The sequence below is a fragment of the Hypanus sabinus genome, chromosome 12 (assembly GCF_030144855.1).
Source record: "Hypanus sabinus isolate sHypSab1 chromosome 12, sHypSab1.hap1, whole genome shotgun sequence".
NCBI lineage: Eukaryota > Metazoa > Chordata > Chondrichthyes > Myliobatiformes > Dasyatidae > Hypanus > Hypanus sabinus.
In genome coordinates, this window is record NC_082717.1 from 72,944,494 (window position 1) to 72,960,457 (window position 15,964).

Below are 15,964 nucleotides of genomic sequence, written 5' to 3' on the forward strand. Positions count from 1 at the left end.
AGCAAAATAGCATCGGCACCCTCCACCAAGCACTCAAGCATCAATAGAGACACAGACTTGCAGTATGCCAAAGACTACTCATTCATCTGGTAATTCGACATACCACGGGCTCTCTCTCTCTCCACAATAAGGAAAAAAGAGGTGTCCCTGTTTTACAGCAAGAGGGGAGACATAACAAACAACTCACTGAGTTATGATGTCAGGAAGTTGCTGACCCTCTCCAACTCTGATCCTGGAAAGGCAGAGAGAACTAGAGAACAAATTCAAGATCGTAAGCAACTAGTGGCACGGCTACCAATGGCAAAGTGATCAGAATTGCGAACAGGCAAATATTATTTCAGAGAGTCATAGAAAATATAGCACAGAAACTGGCCCTTCAGCTCATCTAATCCATGTGGAAATTATTGAAACTGCAGAGGGTTAAAGCACTGGAGAATGTAACAAAGGCATGAGGGAGCATGGTTATGGATTTTGAAGCAGAGATGATGCTGATCCATGAACCCACAGAGGTTAAGAAGTATAGGGTAAATTGGGCTTGGTGTGAACTGGACTTTGACTTTAAGTTCCTCCATTCAATAAAATGGCAGCTGATCTTCTAAATAAAATACACTTGCCCATCTTAGTATAATAAAATGACTCCATTGTCCTCGGAATCTATCGATCTCCATTTGTATTATTTAACCATATTGTCCATCCACAGCTTTCTGGAATAGAGAATTACAAAAAATTGCAGGCAAATGATTGTAGGAATTTCTTCTTATTTTACTCTAAGAAGTTATCCCTTTAAGACTATGATATCTAACTGTGAATGCTCCAACATGAGGAAAGGGTGTCTCAGCTTTTAATCTCTGACGAGGATTGTTATGTAAGTACATTAAAATATTGGAGCGGAACTCAATTCCTCGTGTCTAAAGTATGTTACAAATGAATATTTTCAGAACCAAATTGAAAATATTGCTCAGAACCATCATCAATAAGACTGTCGTCAGATATATTCATTTTGAAGACTTGTCACAGACACCACTTATACATCTTTTGCATGGCTTGTTTTTTTAAAAAAAATGTAACCCCATATTTCTCCTCACACTTTGCAGACCCATTTCTCCACATTTAATACAATGTAACATTGAGACGTGCTTTCAGCTCCTTTTAAATCCGCTGTCATAAATCTATGCCATCACAATTGGGACTTTTCAGTTCTGTTTTTACTCTTACATGGTACTTGTTCCAGTGTCAGACAGAGCATAGCTCAAAACACTAGTGAACCTTTTAATGTGTCATACTGAAAAATTAGCTCTGCTGTGAACCTCAGGCTACACTTTTAAAAGGCAGCATCAGACTTATTCCTGAACTTTATTTTTCTCTTTGAAGGTATTATACTATGTAGAATTTAACGTATGAAATGCAGCAGCATGAATTCAACTTTACATGTCTTGTACTTTCAATAAAGAAAAGACATAAATTTATATTGGCTCTGATCTCAATTTGTAACAGATTTCTTTATCCTCTACGTAGAACATAAAACTTAGACAATACAGGGCCCTTGAGTCTATGATATTGTACTGACCAAGATAAATCTACTCCATGGTCAATCTAGCCCTTCCCTCTGATATAGTTCATAACCCTTCGTTTTTTTTTACATCCATGTCTCTACTTAAGAGTTTTAAATTGTCCTTATTGTATCTGTCTCTTTCACCACCACCACCAAATTCTGTGTGAAAAAACCTACCTTTGACATCCCCCTGTGGTGAACTACGTGTGCATGTCTGGACATGCCCCCTGCTGACTGCTCCTGTGGCTCCTCCCACAGGCCCCTGTATAAAGGCGATCTGAAGCCTATGCTCTCTCTCTCTGTCTCCAGGACGTAGTATGATGGTCATTCACTCCTGGTTCCTTCTTCCAGTCAATAAAAGCCGATATCTCGCCTTATGTCTCAGTGTGAGTTATTGATGGTGCATCACCCCCTAAACTTTCCTTCACTCACTGATGCACCATCAATAACTCACACTGAGACGTAGGCGAGATATCGGCTTTTATTGACTGGAAGAAGGAACCAGGAGTGAGTGTCTATCATACAAGGTCCTGGAGACTGAGGCCGATCTTCAGGCCGCAGGTCTCCTTTATACAGGGGCCTGTGGGAGGAGCCACAGGAGCAGTCAGCAGGGGCGTGTCCCGACAGGCACATAGTTCACCACATTCACCCCCCCTTCGTTTGAAAAAGTCCTCATGTAGCGAAGGTTCTTACAAGTCAAGCCGATCAGGCGGTCGAATCTGTCGCTGCGATCTACGTAGCACCGGCTGTGACCGCATAGGTGCCGGCAACATTGGCGATTGCACAGGGGACGGGGGTTGCGCGTGTTCTTGCCCACTAGGCGCCGGTGATCCCTCATGCATGTGCGAGGCGCCTGGTATAAATGCGTACGAAACGCCCGGTATACAAGTGTCGTGAGGAGTTTGTGTAGGGCCTGGTGAGTACGGTGTCACCTCTGGTGCAGGGTTCACAGTTACCGGAGAGCCTTCAGGGTAGTGGTCTGCTGCACCTTCGGGTGCCAGGTCGCGGATGGAGACCGTGTCCTCCCGCCCATCAGGTAAGACCACGTAAGCATACTGGGGGTTCGCATGGAGAAGGTGAACCCTCTCCACCAGCGGGGAGTATTTATTGCTCCTCACATGTTTCCGGAGCAGCACTGGCCCCGGGGACGTCAGCCAAACTGGTAGGGTGGTCCCAGTGACAGACTTCCTGGGAAAAGAGAATAGGCGTTCGTGAGGGGTGGCATTGGTGGACGTACATAACAGAGAGCGGATAGAGTGCAGTGCCTCAGGGAGGACCTCCTGCCATCGAGAGACCGGCAACCCTTTGGACTTAAGGGCTAAAAGTGTGGCCTTCCACACTGTGGCATTCTCCCGCTCTACCTGGCCATTACCCCGGGGATTATAACTCGTGGTCCGACTGGTAGCAATGCCCCTAGCTAGCAAGTACTGGCGCAGCTCCTCACTCATAAAGGAGGACCCTCTATCACTGTGGATATAGCAGGGATACCCGAACAGAGTGAAGAGCTGGCGCAGGGCTTTTATGACGGACGTGGCAGTGGTGTCGGGGCAGGGGATGGCAAAGGGGAACCGTGAGAACTCGTCAATAACACTGAGAAAATAGACATTGCGGTCAGTGGAGGGAAGGGGGCCCTTAAAGTCAACACTCAGTCGCTCAAAAGGGCGGGTGGCCTTGACAAGTTGTGCCGTGTCAGGACAGTAGAAGTGCGGTTTGCACTCGGCACAAATTTGGCAGTCCCTGGTCATCGTCCTGATGTCCTCCAGGGAGTACGGCAGGTTCCGAGCTTTCACAAAATGGTAAAATCGGGTGACCCCCGGATGGCAAAGTTGTGCATGAAGGGCGTACAGCTGGTCGAGCTGTGTGCTAGCACATGTTCCCCGGGATAGGGCATCAGGGGGCTCATTGAGTCTGCCAGGCCGGTACAGGATATCATAGGTGTAGGTGGAGAGTTCTATCCTCCACCGCAAAATCTTATCATTTTTGATCTTGCCCCGCTGTTGGTTGCTGAACAGGAACGCAACCGAGCGCTGGTCGGTCAGCACAGTGAATCTTTTGCCAGCAAGATAGTGCCTCCAGTGCCTAACAGCCTCCACTATGGCCTGGGCTTCTTTCTCCACCGCGGAGTGCCGAATTTCAGAGCCTTGGAGGGTGCGAGAAAAGAATGCTACTGGTCTGCCTTCCTGATTAAGGGTAGCAGCCAGAGCGAAATCGGAGGCATCACACTCCACTTGGAAGGGAGCGGTCTCGTCCACTGCATGCATCGTAGCTTTGGCAATGTCCGCTTTAATGCAGTTGAAGGCCGCGCAGGCCTCAGCAGAGAGGGGAAACGAGGTAGACTTGACCAGGGGGCGAGCCTTGTCTGCGTAATGGGGGACCCATTGGGCGTAATAGGAAAAAAACCCCAGGCACCGTCTGAGGGCCTTGAGAGTGGTGGGAAGAGGGAGCTCTAACAGGGGGCGCATACGTTCGGGATCAGGCCCAATAACCCCGTTTTCCACGACATACCCAAGTATAGCAAGGCAGGTGGTACCAAAAACACACTTGTCCCTGTTATAAGTAAGGTTCAGAGCTGCGGCCACTTGGAGAAACCGTTGGAGGTTGGCGTCGTGATCTGGCCTGTCATGACCACAGATGGTGATGTTATCCAGATAGGGAAATGTGGCCTGCAGTTGGTACTGGTCCACCATCCGGTCCATTTCCCTCTGGAAGACAGAGACACCATTCGTGACACCGAAAGGGACGCGCAGGAAGTGATAGAGCCGGCCGCCCGCCTCGAAGGCGGTGTAGGGGCGGTCCTCTGGGCAGATGGGGAGCTGGTGATAAGCGGATTTCAGATCTATTGTCGAGTACACCTTATACTGAGCAATCTGGTTGACCATATCCGCGATGCGGGGTAGGGGGTATGCGTCAAGCTGCGTAAACCTATTGATGGTTTGACTATAGTCCACCACCATCCTATTTTTCTGCCCAGTCCGAACAACAACCACCTGGGCCCTCCAAGGGCTTGTGCTCGGTTCAATGATCCCCTCCCTGAGCAGCCGCTGCACCTCCGACTGAATGAAGGCCCTGTCCTCCGCGCTGTACCTCCTGCTTTTGGTTGCCACAGGTTTACAGTCGGGGGTCAGGTTGGCGAACAGCGGTGGGGGAGGGATCTTGAGAGTGGAGAGGCTGCAAGTGTCGGTAGCGCAGCTGTTGGCCTGGTTCTGGATGGGATGTGTGTGTCCGTGTGTGTGTGTGGTCAGTAGCGGGGCATGTGAAGAAGTCCCACAAAACTGAGGATTCTTGACAGTGAGTGGTGGGAGGGGCCCGTCGTATACCATAGTCACACTTTCGAGATGGCTCTGGAAGTCCAGCCCCAATAGCACAGGTGCACACAGATTAGGCATGACCAGCAGTTCAAAGTCCCGATATTCTGTGCCTTGCACCACCAAAGTCGCTACACAACCCGCCCGGATGTCTGCGGACTGCGACCCAGAGGCCAAATGGAACCTCCGACTGACCGGCCGCGTTGCAAGTCCGCAGCGTCGCACTGTGTCCGGGTGAATAAAACTCCCAGTGCTGCCCGTGTCAAACAGGCATCCAGTCCAATGCCCCTCCACCTGGATGTCCATCATGGATCTTGCAAGCTGGTGTGGGGCGCTTTGGTCGAGAGTCACAGTGGCCAGAGTTGGATCGCCGTCGGGGTACCCGGTCAGCATCGGAGGGTCGGGGGCGGGGCATGCTGACGCCGACAAAGATGGCCGCTCACATCCGGGGTACCCGGTCAGCATCGGAGGATCGGGGGCGGGGCGTGCTGACGTCGACAAAGATGGCCGCCCACATCCCGGCATGCAAGATGGCGGCCCCCACGTTTCACCCGCAGCGCTGCACTCCGCTCGAGGTTGAGACTTACAGACCTTGGCGAAGTGGCCCCGCTTTCCGCAGCTGGAGCAGGTCGCTTCTCGCGCTGGACAGCGTTGTCGAGGATGTTTCTTTTGGCCACAGAAATAACAAAGCACGAGTTTCTTACGGGCCACAGCCGTGGTCTGGGTCGGGGAGCGCGTGGAATGGCGACTGGCGGCGGCGTTGGCGAATTCGCTCCCGGGAGCCGGCGGTGGCGGGGTCAGAGGCGTCCACGAAACCGGCGGGGAATCGCGCGACTGGACAGCGTCGGCGTTATGCCGCGCAGCTTCTAGAGCGTTGGCCTTCTCTATCGCCGAGCTTAAGGTAAGATCCGAGTTCTCCAGCAGCCGCTGGCGCATGTACACTGACCTCAGTCCCGTCACAAAGGCGTCTCGCACCAGCAGCTCCGCATGCTGTTCTGCCGTGAGCGTCTTGCAGTCGCAAGGTCGGACGAGTGTCTGTAGTGCTCGGAGAAACTCAGCGCACGATTCGCCAGGCCGCTGTTGCCGGGTAGCTAAGCGATGTCTTGCGTAGACGGTGTTCACCGGCCGCAGGTACTGTCGTTTGAGGGCGTCCAGTGCCCCTTCGTAGGTCGGCAGGTCCCGGATAAAGGAGTAAACTTTGGAGGAGACCCTCGAGAGTAGGATTCTGTGCATAACGGCGGGTTCAGTCGCACGAAGCTCCGCCAAGTACGATTGGAAGCATGCAAGCCAGTGTTCAAAAGCGAGAGCTGCGTCAGGGTCTTGAGGGTCCAAATCCAACCGGTCCGGACGCAAAACGGGTTCCATGTTTTAAAACTTCCAGTCAATAAAATTGATGCACCATCAATAACTCACACTGAGACGTAGGCGAGATATCGGCTTTTATTGACTGGAAGAAGGAACCAGGAGTGAGTGTCTATCATACAAGGTCCTGGAGACTGAGGCCGATCTTCAGGCCGCAGGTCTCCTTTATACAGGGGCCTGTGGGAGGAGCCACAGGAGCAGTCAGCAGGGGCGTGTCCCGACAGGCACATAGTTCACCACACTCACCTTAAATGAATGTCCTCTGTTATTGGCCATTGCTGCCTTGGGATAAAGGTGCTGGCTGTTCCAATCTTTCTATCCCACTTTTAATCTTATAACCATGTAACCATATAATAATTACAGCACGGAAACAGGCCATCTCAGCCCTTCCAGTCTGTGCCGAGCACTTACTCTCACCTAGTCCCACCTAGCTGCATTCAGCCTATAACCCTCCATTCCTTTCCTGTACATATACCTATCCAATTTTTTTTTTAATGACAATATCGAACCTGCCTCTACCATGTCTACTGGAAGCTCGTTCCACACAGCTACCATTCTCTGAGTAAAGAAGTTCCCCCTCATGTTACCCCTAAACTTTTGCCCTTTAACTCTCAACTCATGTCCTCTTGTTTGAATCTCCCCTACTGTCAATGGAAAAAGCCTATCCACATCAACTCTATGTATCCCCCTCATAATTTTAAATACCTCTATCAAGTCCCCCCTCAACCTTCTATGCTCCAAAGAATAAAGACCTAACTTGTTCAACCTTTTTCTGTAACTTAGCTGCTGAAACCCAGGTAACATTCTAGTAAATTTCCTCTGTATTCTCTCTATTTTGTTGACATCTTTCCTATAATTCAGTGACCAGAACTGTGCACAATACTCCAAATTATGCCTCACCAATGCCTTCTACAGTTTTAACATTACATCCCATCTCCTATACTCAATGCTCTGATTTATAATACCTCAATCAATTTATACACCTCAATCAAGATGCCTCTCATCCTCTGTTGGTCCAAAGAGAAAAGCCCTAGCTTGCTCAACCTATTCTCATTAGAGACATTCTCTCAAACTTGAGGTCATAGGTTAAGAGTGAAGAGTGAAATATCGAAGAGGAACTTCTTCACTCAGAGTGTGGTTGCAACTGTCAGGAGGAGTGGTGGATGCAGGTTTGAATGCAATAATAAACAGATTTGGGTAAGGACTGTGGTCTGGGTGTGGGATGATGGGACCAGACAGAATAACAGTTTTGCGATTCTTGAGGACCTGAGTTATAGGCAAAGGTTAAATAGGTTAGGACTTTATTCCCTGGAGTGTCAGAGAAAGAGGGGAGATTTGATAGAGGTATACAAAATTATGAGGGATACAGATAGGGTAAATGTATGCAGGCTTTTTCCTCTGAAGTTGTGTAAGACGAGAAGTAAGGGTCACAGGTTTAGAGTAAAAGATAAAATATTTTAGAAGAATCTGAGGGGGAGCTTCTTTACTTGGTTGATGGTGAGGGTGTGGAACGAGCTGCCAGCAGAAGTGATGAATGTGGGTTCAATTCCAACATTTAAGAGAAGTTTGGGTAAGTACATAGATGGGAAGGGTATGGAGGTCTGTGGTCCAGGTGCAGGATGATGGAACTAACATATTGTCATGGATTAGATGGGCCAAAGGGCCTGTTTCTGTGCTATATTGCTTTATGACTCTATGACCCAGTCTAACAAATTTTTACACCTTTCCAAAAAATCTGCCTATTTATCTGCTCTTCAGTGTCCCAATGACTATTGGGGTGGGAAGGATTGGGGATGTAAAATATTCCCAACAGAGTGAATGCTTTCTTCCTGCTTCTAATGTCCTTCCACAATAACTGAATAGATCATATTCTCTGTTTCTGTAGCTGTGATACTATTCCTGATTAGCAACAGGCTTCACTACCACCCTGCTCTCCTTTTAATTCTCTCTCTCTGTCCCTTTTGAAACATATAAACCCGTGGAACATCAAGAAGAAAAATTCTGCCCTTGCTACATCCAGGTCTCTGTAATGGCCACAGAATTTGCAGTGTTCATATTGGCTCTCATACTTCCCATATTACAGCACCTCAGGAACACCATGCTGATGGATAATCAGGAGACTCCAGTGTCCCTGATGAATACATCTGTGAGAGTTTCATCTGGCTGCACCTCCTTACAAACTGTATTAGAGAACTGGAGCTGGAGTTGGATGAACTACATATCATTCAGAAGGTTGACAGTTGACAGACAAGAGGAGAACAAGGTTGCAGGATGCAGGTCGCTGAGTAATTGTCAGGAGAGGGTAAGTGAAAAGGAAGTCAGTGCATAGTGCCCCTGTGGCCATTCTCCTCACTATCTTTAGGTGCTGTAGGGTTGGGGGTTGACCTACCAGGCAAAAGCCACAGCAGCAAGGTCTCTGGTACTGAATCTGGCTCTGCGGCTTGGAAGAGAAGTGGAGAGAAGAGAAGAAATTTGTGAGAGGGGATCCATTGGTTAAGAGTACAGACAGGAGATTCTGTGGAGACTCCCAGAATGTTGCCTCCAAGTTGCTAGGATCAGGGACATCTTGGTTTCTAAAGGGGAAAGGTGAGCAGCCAGAAGTAGTGATACATATTGATAGCAATGACATCGACAGAAAAAGCAGTGAGGTCCTGATGAGGGAATATAGGGAGTTATGAAGAAAGCTAAAAAAAACAAGACCTCAGGATGTTAATCTCTGGACTGTCACACACCAAGCAGTAAGAGAATAGGAAGATATGGAAGACGAATGCATGGTTGAAGAGTTGGAGCAGCAGGCAGGGTTTTAGATTTGTGGATCAATGGGATCTCTCATGGGGAAGGTATGAGTTGTACAGAAGGGATAGGTTACACTTTAACTTGAGAAGAACCAATGTCCTTGTGAGTATGTTTACTAGAGTTTTGGGGGGAGGTTTAGACTAGGCTGGCGGGGGATGGGATCTAAAGTGTTTGGTCAGATGACAGGGCAGTTGGGGTAAAGGTAGGTGCGATGATCAGAGAGACTGTGAGGAAGGATAGGCAGTGGATAGAGCATATAGGCAGCTGATGGGTTGAAAGGTGGTTACTTTTATGTAAGAAGTATCAAGGACAAGTGTGATGACCATAAAGCGTGAATCAATACATGGAATAGCAATGCCCCGAAATAAAATAATGTAATAATTATCTGATGATTTGTCTTGCTACTTTGATTAAGAGATTTTTATTTATTCCTGCCAATCAATTTTAGGGAATGATTAGCAAGAACAAATTAAAATAAGGCAGGGGGAAGTGGTGTGGCCAATGTTGGAGCAGATAGTGTTAGAGTGGTTATTTGAGGCTTGAACGAGGAGAGGCTTATGCGAGAGAAAGTGAGAAAGTTGTAGGTGGATTTTTTCCAGTTTATTTATTGTTTCTTTCTATATATTTGCAAAATTAGAACAGTAGGGCTGCTGAGCAGGATAGATGAATGCTACTCTTGCTGGATGTTGGAAGGCAGGGATACCTCTAGTTTCCCTGTTGATTTCACCTACAAGAAGTGCATCCAGTTGCAGCTACTAAAACTCCACATTAAGGAGTTGGAGCTGAAACTGGATGAACACCGGGTCATTTGGGAAGCTGAGAAGGTCAGTAAATAGGATATATAGAGAGGTAGTTACACGCAAAGTGCAGGACACAAAATACTGGGTGACAGTCAGGAAGAGGAAAGGGGTTAAACAGCCAGTGCTGAGTACTTCTGTGGTCATCCCTCTCAACATCAGCTATATCACTTTCCTTTGCTGGGTCATCCCCCACCAGCAGCATTCCCAGTCACAGTAGTCAGGTCCCTGGCTCTGGCTCTGACCTCAGAAGGGAAGGGGTAGAAGAGGCGAGCTGTGGTGATAAGGGATTTATTAGGTAGGGGAAAAGAAAGAAGGTTCTTTGGATGAGAACAAGATTCCTGGATGGTATGTTACCTCCCAGGTCTCAGGATCCTGGACGTTTCAGATTGAGTCCTCATCATTCTTAATTGGGAGGGTGAGCAGCTACAGGTCATGGTCCATGTCAGTATCAATGACACAGGTGGGAGGAGTGACAAGGTTCTGCTAAGTGAGTTCAGAGAGTTGGCTGCTAAGGTAAAGGACAGGACCTCCAGGGTTATGATCTCAGGATTGCTACCTGTGCCACATGCTAGTGAGGCCAGAAATAGGAAGATCATACAGTTTATTACGTGGCTAAGAAGTTGGTGTAGGAGAGAGAGTGCCAGATTTTTGGATCATTGGGCTCTCTTCCAGGAAAGGTGCCACCTGTACAGAAGCGACAGTTTGCATCTGAACTGGAGGGGGACTAATATCCTACTGCAAAGGTTTGTCAGTGCTGCACAGTTGAGCTTAAAATTGAGTTACAAAGGGATGGGAACTGGAGTGCCAGTGCAGAGAGTGGAGGGATTGTGGAGACAGATGTTAAGACCTCAGTCAAAGTCAGGAATCAAAAGATTGATCTTGATGTGACAAATGTTCTGAGCCTCATATATTTCAAAGCAAGAAGTATTGTAGACAAGGCAGATGAGCTCAAGGCAAAGATCATCATGTGGAAGTATGATATTGTAGACAATAGTGAGACTTGGTTGCAGGAGGGGTAGGAGTGGAGCTCAATAATTCAGGGTTCCATTGATTTTGAGGTGACACTTTACGGAAGGACTGAGTTGTGCGGTGGTTCTCCTTGTATGCAGATGAAAAGACGTTTCCTATCTTCTGAGATGTATGTGAAAGTTGGACTGTATATTGGTTTCCTTCAGTTTTCTGTGTTTTCTTTCTTGTGGACGATTGGCGTGTGGGTAATCTGTTAACTTTTTTGTGTGTGAGAAGTGGGGGTGTTGGGGGTTTAGTGCTACTGTTGCTGTTCTTTTTTGTGAGTGAGGATTGTTATGTTCAGGGGTTCATTGATTGTTATTGTGACTGTTTTTAACTGTGGGCAGGGGGGTGATTTTGGGGTCTGCGAGTTTAGTTTAGTTTCCGTGCTGGTTGGTTGGGGGGGGGGGGAGTTGATGTCTTTTCTTTCATCAGCACCGGTCTTCACTGGTCAATGGTCAATGGTCAATGGTCTTTCTGTATTGAATGGTTATCTGGAGTAGACAAATATCAGAGTTGCATTATACATGCATACGTTGACAAGAAAATGAACCTTTGAACCTTTGACCTCATCTAATGAGGCTTTACAAATGGAACTGAGGATTAAGAAAGGTATGACCACATTGGTGGGGCTATATTATTGTCCATGTAACAGGCTACAGGATTTAGAGGAACAAATTTGTAGAGAGATCACAGACTGTTACAAGAAATGTAAGGCTGATTAGCCGGTGATTTTAACTTTTCACGTATTAAATGGGACTCCCATACTGTAAAAAGACTAGATGGGATACAGTTTGTCAAATGTGTACAAGAAAGCTTGCTTTTAGGGAAAGAGACAGGGCAGGTGACAGAAGTTTGTGTGGGGAACACTTTTCACCAAGTCATCATAATGTCATTAGTTTCAAAGTAAATATGGAAGAGGATAGGAATGTTTCATGGGGTTGAGATTCTATGTTGGAGAAAGGCCAATTCTGATCAGAAAGGAGCAGGGAAGTTTGGGTTGGGGCAGCCTGTTTTCTGGCAAAGGTGTACTTAATAAGTGGGTGTCCTTCAAAAGTGAAAGTTTGAGAGTACAAAGCTTGTATGTGCCTGACAGATAACAATTGAAGATAACAGGTTTAGGGAATCATGATTTTGAGAGATATTGATAACCTGGTTAAGAAAAAGAAGTAGGTGCATAGCAGGTATAGGCAGGTAGGAATAAGAGAGGTACTTATGGAATGTAAGAAATGCAAGAGAACACTGAAGAAAGAAATCAGGAAGGCATGAGGTTGACCTAACAGACAAGCTGAAGGAGAATCTTATCGGATTCTGCAGATATGAACAGAGCAAAAGGATTGCAAAGGACAAGATTGATCCTCTGGAAGATAAGAATGGTAATCTATGTATGTAGCCAAAAGAGATTGGGGGAGATCTAAAATGGCATTTTTGCAACTGTATTTACTCAAGAGATGGACACCGAATCTAAGTGAGGCAAAGCAGCAGTGAAATCATGGACCCTATACAGATTCCAGAGGAGGAGGTGTTTGCTCTCTTGAGGCATATTAAGATGGATAAACCCCCAGGGTCTGACAAGGTGTTCCCTTGGTCCTTGTAGGAAGATGGTGCAGAAATTGCAGGGGGCTTGCAGAGATATTTAAAACAAACTTCGCTGTGGGTGAAGGAGGAATGGAGGATGTTATATTTTATAACTTCAAAACATTACATTAATCCAAAGAAAACACAGGAGCCTGAAAATATGGGACTAGTTCGTTCTTTACTTTTAAGCAAGGTGCCCATGTATCATGTGGTAACGTGATGACATATGTAATTAATGTATTTTCACATTTAACCTCTAATGAATATTTAAATGAACAAGAATGCTTAATCAACCAATGTACTAAAATGTTTTTGAAATATTAAATGCACAACACTCCTCCCTGCTTAGCCATAAACTCCAACTCAATAGAGAATGCATCTCAACTATATACATGCTATGTTATATAACTGCTATATTTCAGACATCCACAGCATAGTAAATTCTAAATTGTTTCATTCAGGCCTAAAGATTTAATCGCTGAGGAGGCTCTTGTGGGATAACATCCTTCCTGACAAAGGGGATCACTCTGCTTGGCAGGAGGCTGCGAAACGATTGGCCTCCTCTGTGACGGTTGTAGGAGTTGACTCTGAGAGTGCAGAAAGTGGTTCTGGCAGCTCTGGACACTTTCTTCCCCTTTTCTCTCTCTGTATCTACTTTGATCCCTTGCTTTTTCTTTCTCACGTTCCTTCACTTCATCTCTTTCTTCCTTTTTCTCTTCTAGATTGATCTTGGGAAGGTCCATTTAGTTCATTGAAATATTCTCTTATTAATGCTTCTATTGCTCCCTTCATAATCTGATCTCTCCTCTTGGTTTCCACACTCATAACATCATCTGATAAATCCTTTGTTGGACAACAATTCACGGAGTTTGGCATGGAAACCTTTGTGGCATTATCTAGTACCTTTCTTAATTTGCTTTCGGTTGGCTTCATAGCCGGTAATGTAGCATGCAAATAATAGGTGGATCTCCAATTAAGCTGTAGTTGTTTCAGCCAATTGTGCCCCACCATCTGGTCCTCTGGTTTTTACCACATACAAGCCCAATGTGGCTTGTTGATTGTTGTATTTCACTGTTACAAATAGCATTCCCACAGGAGGACCCTTTTCTCCAGTATAAGTTCTTGGTTTGATATCTGCAGGCTTCAGTTTAATATCTTTAAAATGCCTTTCAAGCTCATTTGTGGAATGGCTGAAATGGCCAAACCAGTGTCCAATTCCAATTTAATTAACTTGCCATTCACTTCAGTGTAAACCATTTTGCTTGTCTCCTGTAAGTTTCCAAATTGTAAACCTCAAGGGTATCCAGTCCTGTATCTCTCTCATCATAATCAGATTTTTCATCAATAGCATGCAGTTTAGTGCTCTTTTTAAACCTGTAACTTGAACATTTATCCTTTTTGTTTCTCTGTGCAGTCCATTTACTTTTGACTGCCCAACATGCTCTTTGTTCGTGTCCTACTTTGTTGCATTTTCTGCAAGTTTTACCTTTAAACCTGCATTTGTTTGGTGTACGTGAGCCCATGCCACAACAGTAACACATGTTGTCTGGCCAGGCTGATATCTGTTTAGATGCTGCAATTGTATTCAAGCTCACTTTCATTCCGGGCTGCATCTCAATTGTCTGCGATTTCCATTGAATATAATTTCCACTGCTCATTTGAATGTAAGTTGTGCTCCAGTTAGGAGCCATTTGTGAATACTTTCTTTGAAAATTCCACAGACTAAGAGAGTTTTTAGTGAATTATTAAGACCATTACTTCAATGGCAATGTTCAGACAATCTTGCCAATTCAGTCACGAATGCCAAAATGGACCCCCTTCTTTTTGATTCCACTTATGAAACCAAAAGCATTCTGAAATCAACAATGGCTTTGGTTCCAAGTGTTCCTGCATCATTTTTACAATAGTCGCAAAGCTAACTTCTGATGGTTTGGTTGTAGCAAACTTTGAAGCAAACTGTATGCCTTTAAACCTAATAAGCTCAGCAAAATTGTAATCACTTCTCATCGGCTATTTCATTTGTTTCAAAATACTCTGCCTATAGTTTAGTATACACGCTCACTGTGAAATCAAACATCAATTTTTCCGATGTAGTTCGCCATTTCTGATTCTGTTTATTCTTGTTATGGATTCTTTATGAACCCATGAATTCTTCCATTTACAGCCTTTTTCAAATCAACAGCTCTCCACATGCTGGGCTGTTCCTTTGAAGATTGACCTTTCTCACACCTTGTTTTCAGTTCGAATGTCTCGCTCTGCTTTAACAGGTCGGTAGCTGTCCTGGGATTGTTTTAAAAAAATACCTAATCACCAATGTTATATTTTTCTAACTTCAAAACTTTATATTAATTCAAAGAAAACACAGGAATCTGGAAGTACAGGTTTAGTTTGTTCTTTACTTTCATGCGAGGTGCCCACATATCACGTGGCAGTGTGATGATGTACAATATGCAATTAATGTATTTTTACATATAACCCATAATGAACTATTTAAATGAACAGGGCTGCTTAATCAATCTATATAATAAAATAAAATTAAATTACTAAAATATTATTGAAATATTAAATACACAACAGAGGGTAGCAATGTTGTTCTGGTGTTTAGGAAAGGCTCCAAAAATAAACCAGGAAATTATAGACCAGTGAGCCTGACATCAGCAGTGGGAAAGTTATTGGAAGGTATTCTAATGGTCTGGATATATGACTATTTGGATAGACATGGACTGATTAGGGATAGTAAGCATGGCTTTGTGTGTGGTAGGTCATGTCTAACCAATCTTATGGAGTTTTTAAGGATGTTACCAGAAAAGCTGATAAAAACAAGGCAGTGGATGTTTTCTACATGGCCTTCAGCAAGGCATTTGACAAGGGAGGTTGGTCAAAAAGGTTCAATTGCTTGGCTTTCAAGATGAGGTGGTAAATCAGATTAGACATTTGCATTGTGGGAGAAGCCAGAGAGTGATAGAGTCAGAGAGGGTTTGCTCCCTGACTAGAGGCCTGTGACTAGTAGTGTGCTGCATGGATCAGTGCTGGGTCCATTGTTGTTTGTCATCTATAACAATAATCTGGATGATAATGTGTTTAACTAGGTCAGCAAGTTTGCAGATACACCAAGTTTGGGCTGGACAGTGAGGAAGACTATCAGAGCTTGCAGTAAGACCTGGATCAGCTGGAAAAATGGGCTAAAAAATGACAGATGGAATTTAATGCAGTCAAGTGTGAGGTGTCGCTCTTCAATAGGACCAAACAGGGTAGCTCCTACACAGTGAGCGGTAGGGCATTGAGGAGTGTGGTAGAACAATGAGATCTGGGAAGGCAGGTCCATAATTCGTTGAAAGTGGCAGCGTAGGTAGATAGGGTTGTAAAGAAAGCTTTTGGCACATTAGCCTTCATAAATCAAAGTATAGAGTACAAGAGACACACACAAAATGCTGCAGGAACACAGCAGGCCAGGCAACATCTATGGAAAAGAGTACAGTCGATGCTTTGGGTCAAGTTCCTCCAGCATTTTGTGTGTGTTGCTTGGATTTCCAGCATCTGCAGATTTTCCCTTGTTTGTATAT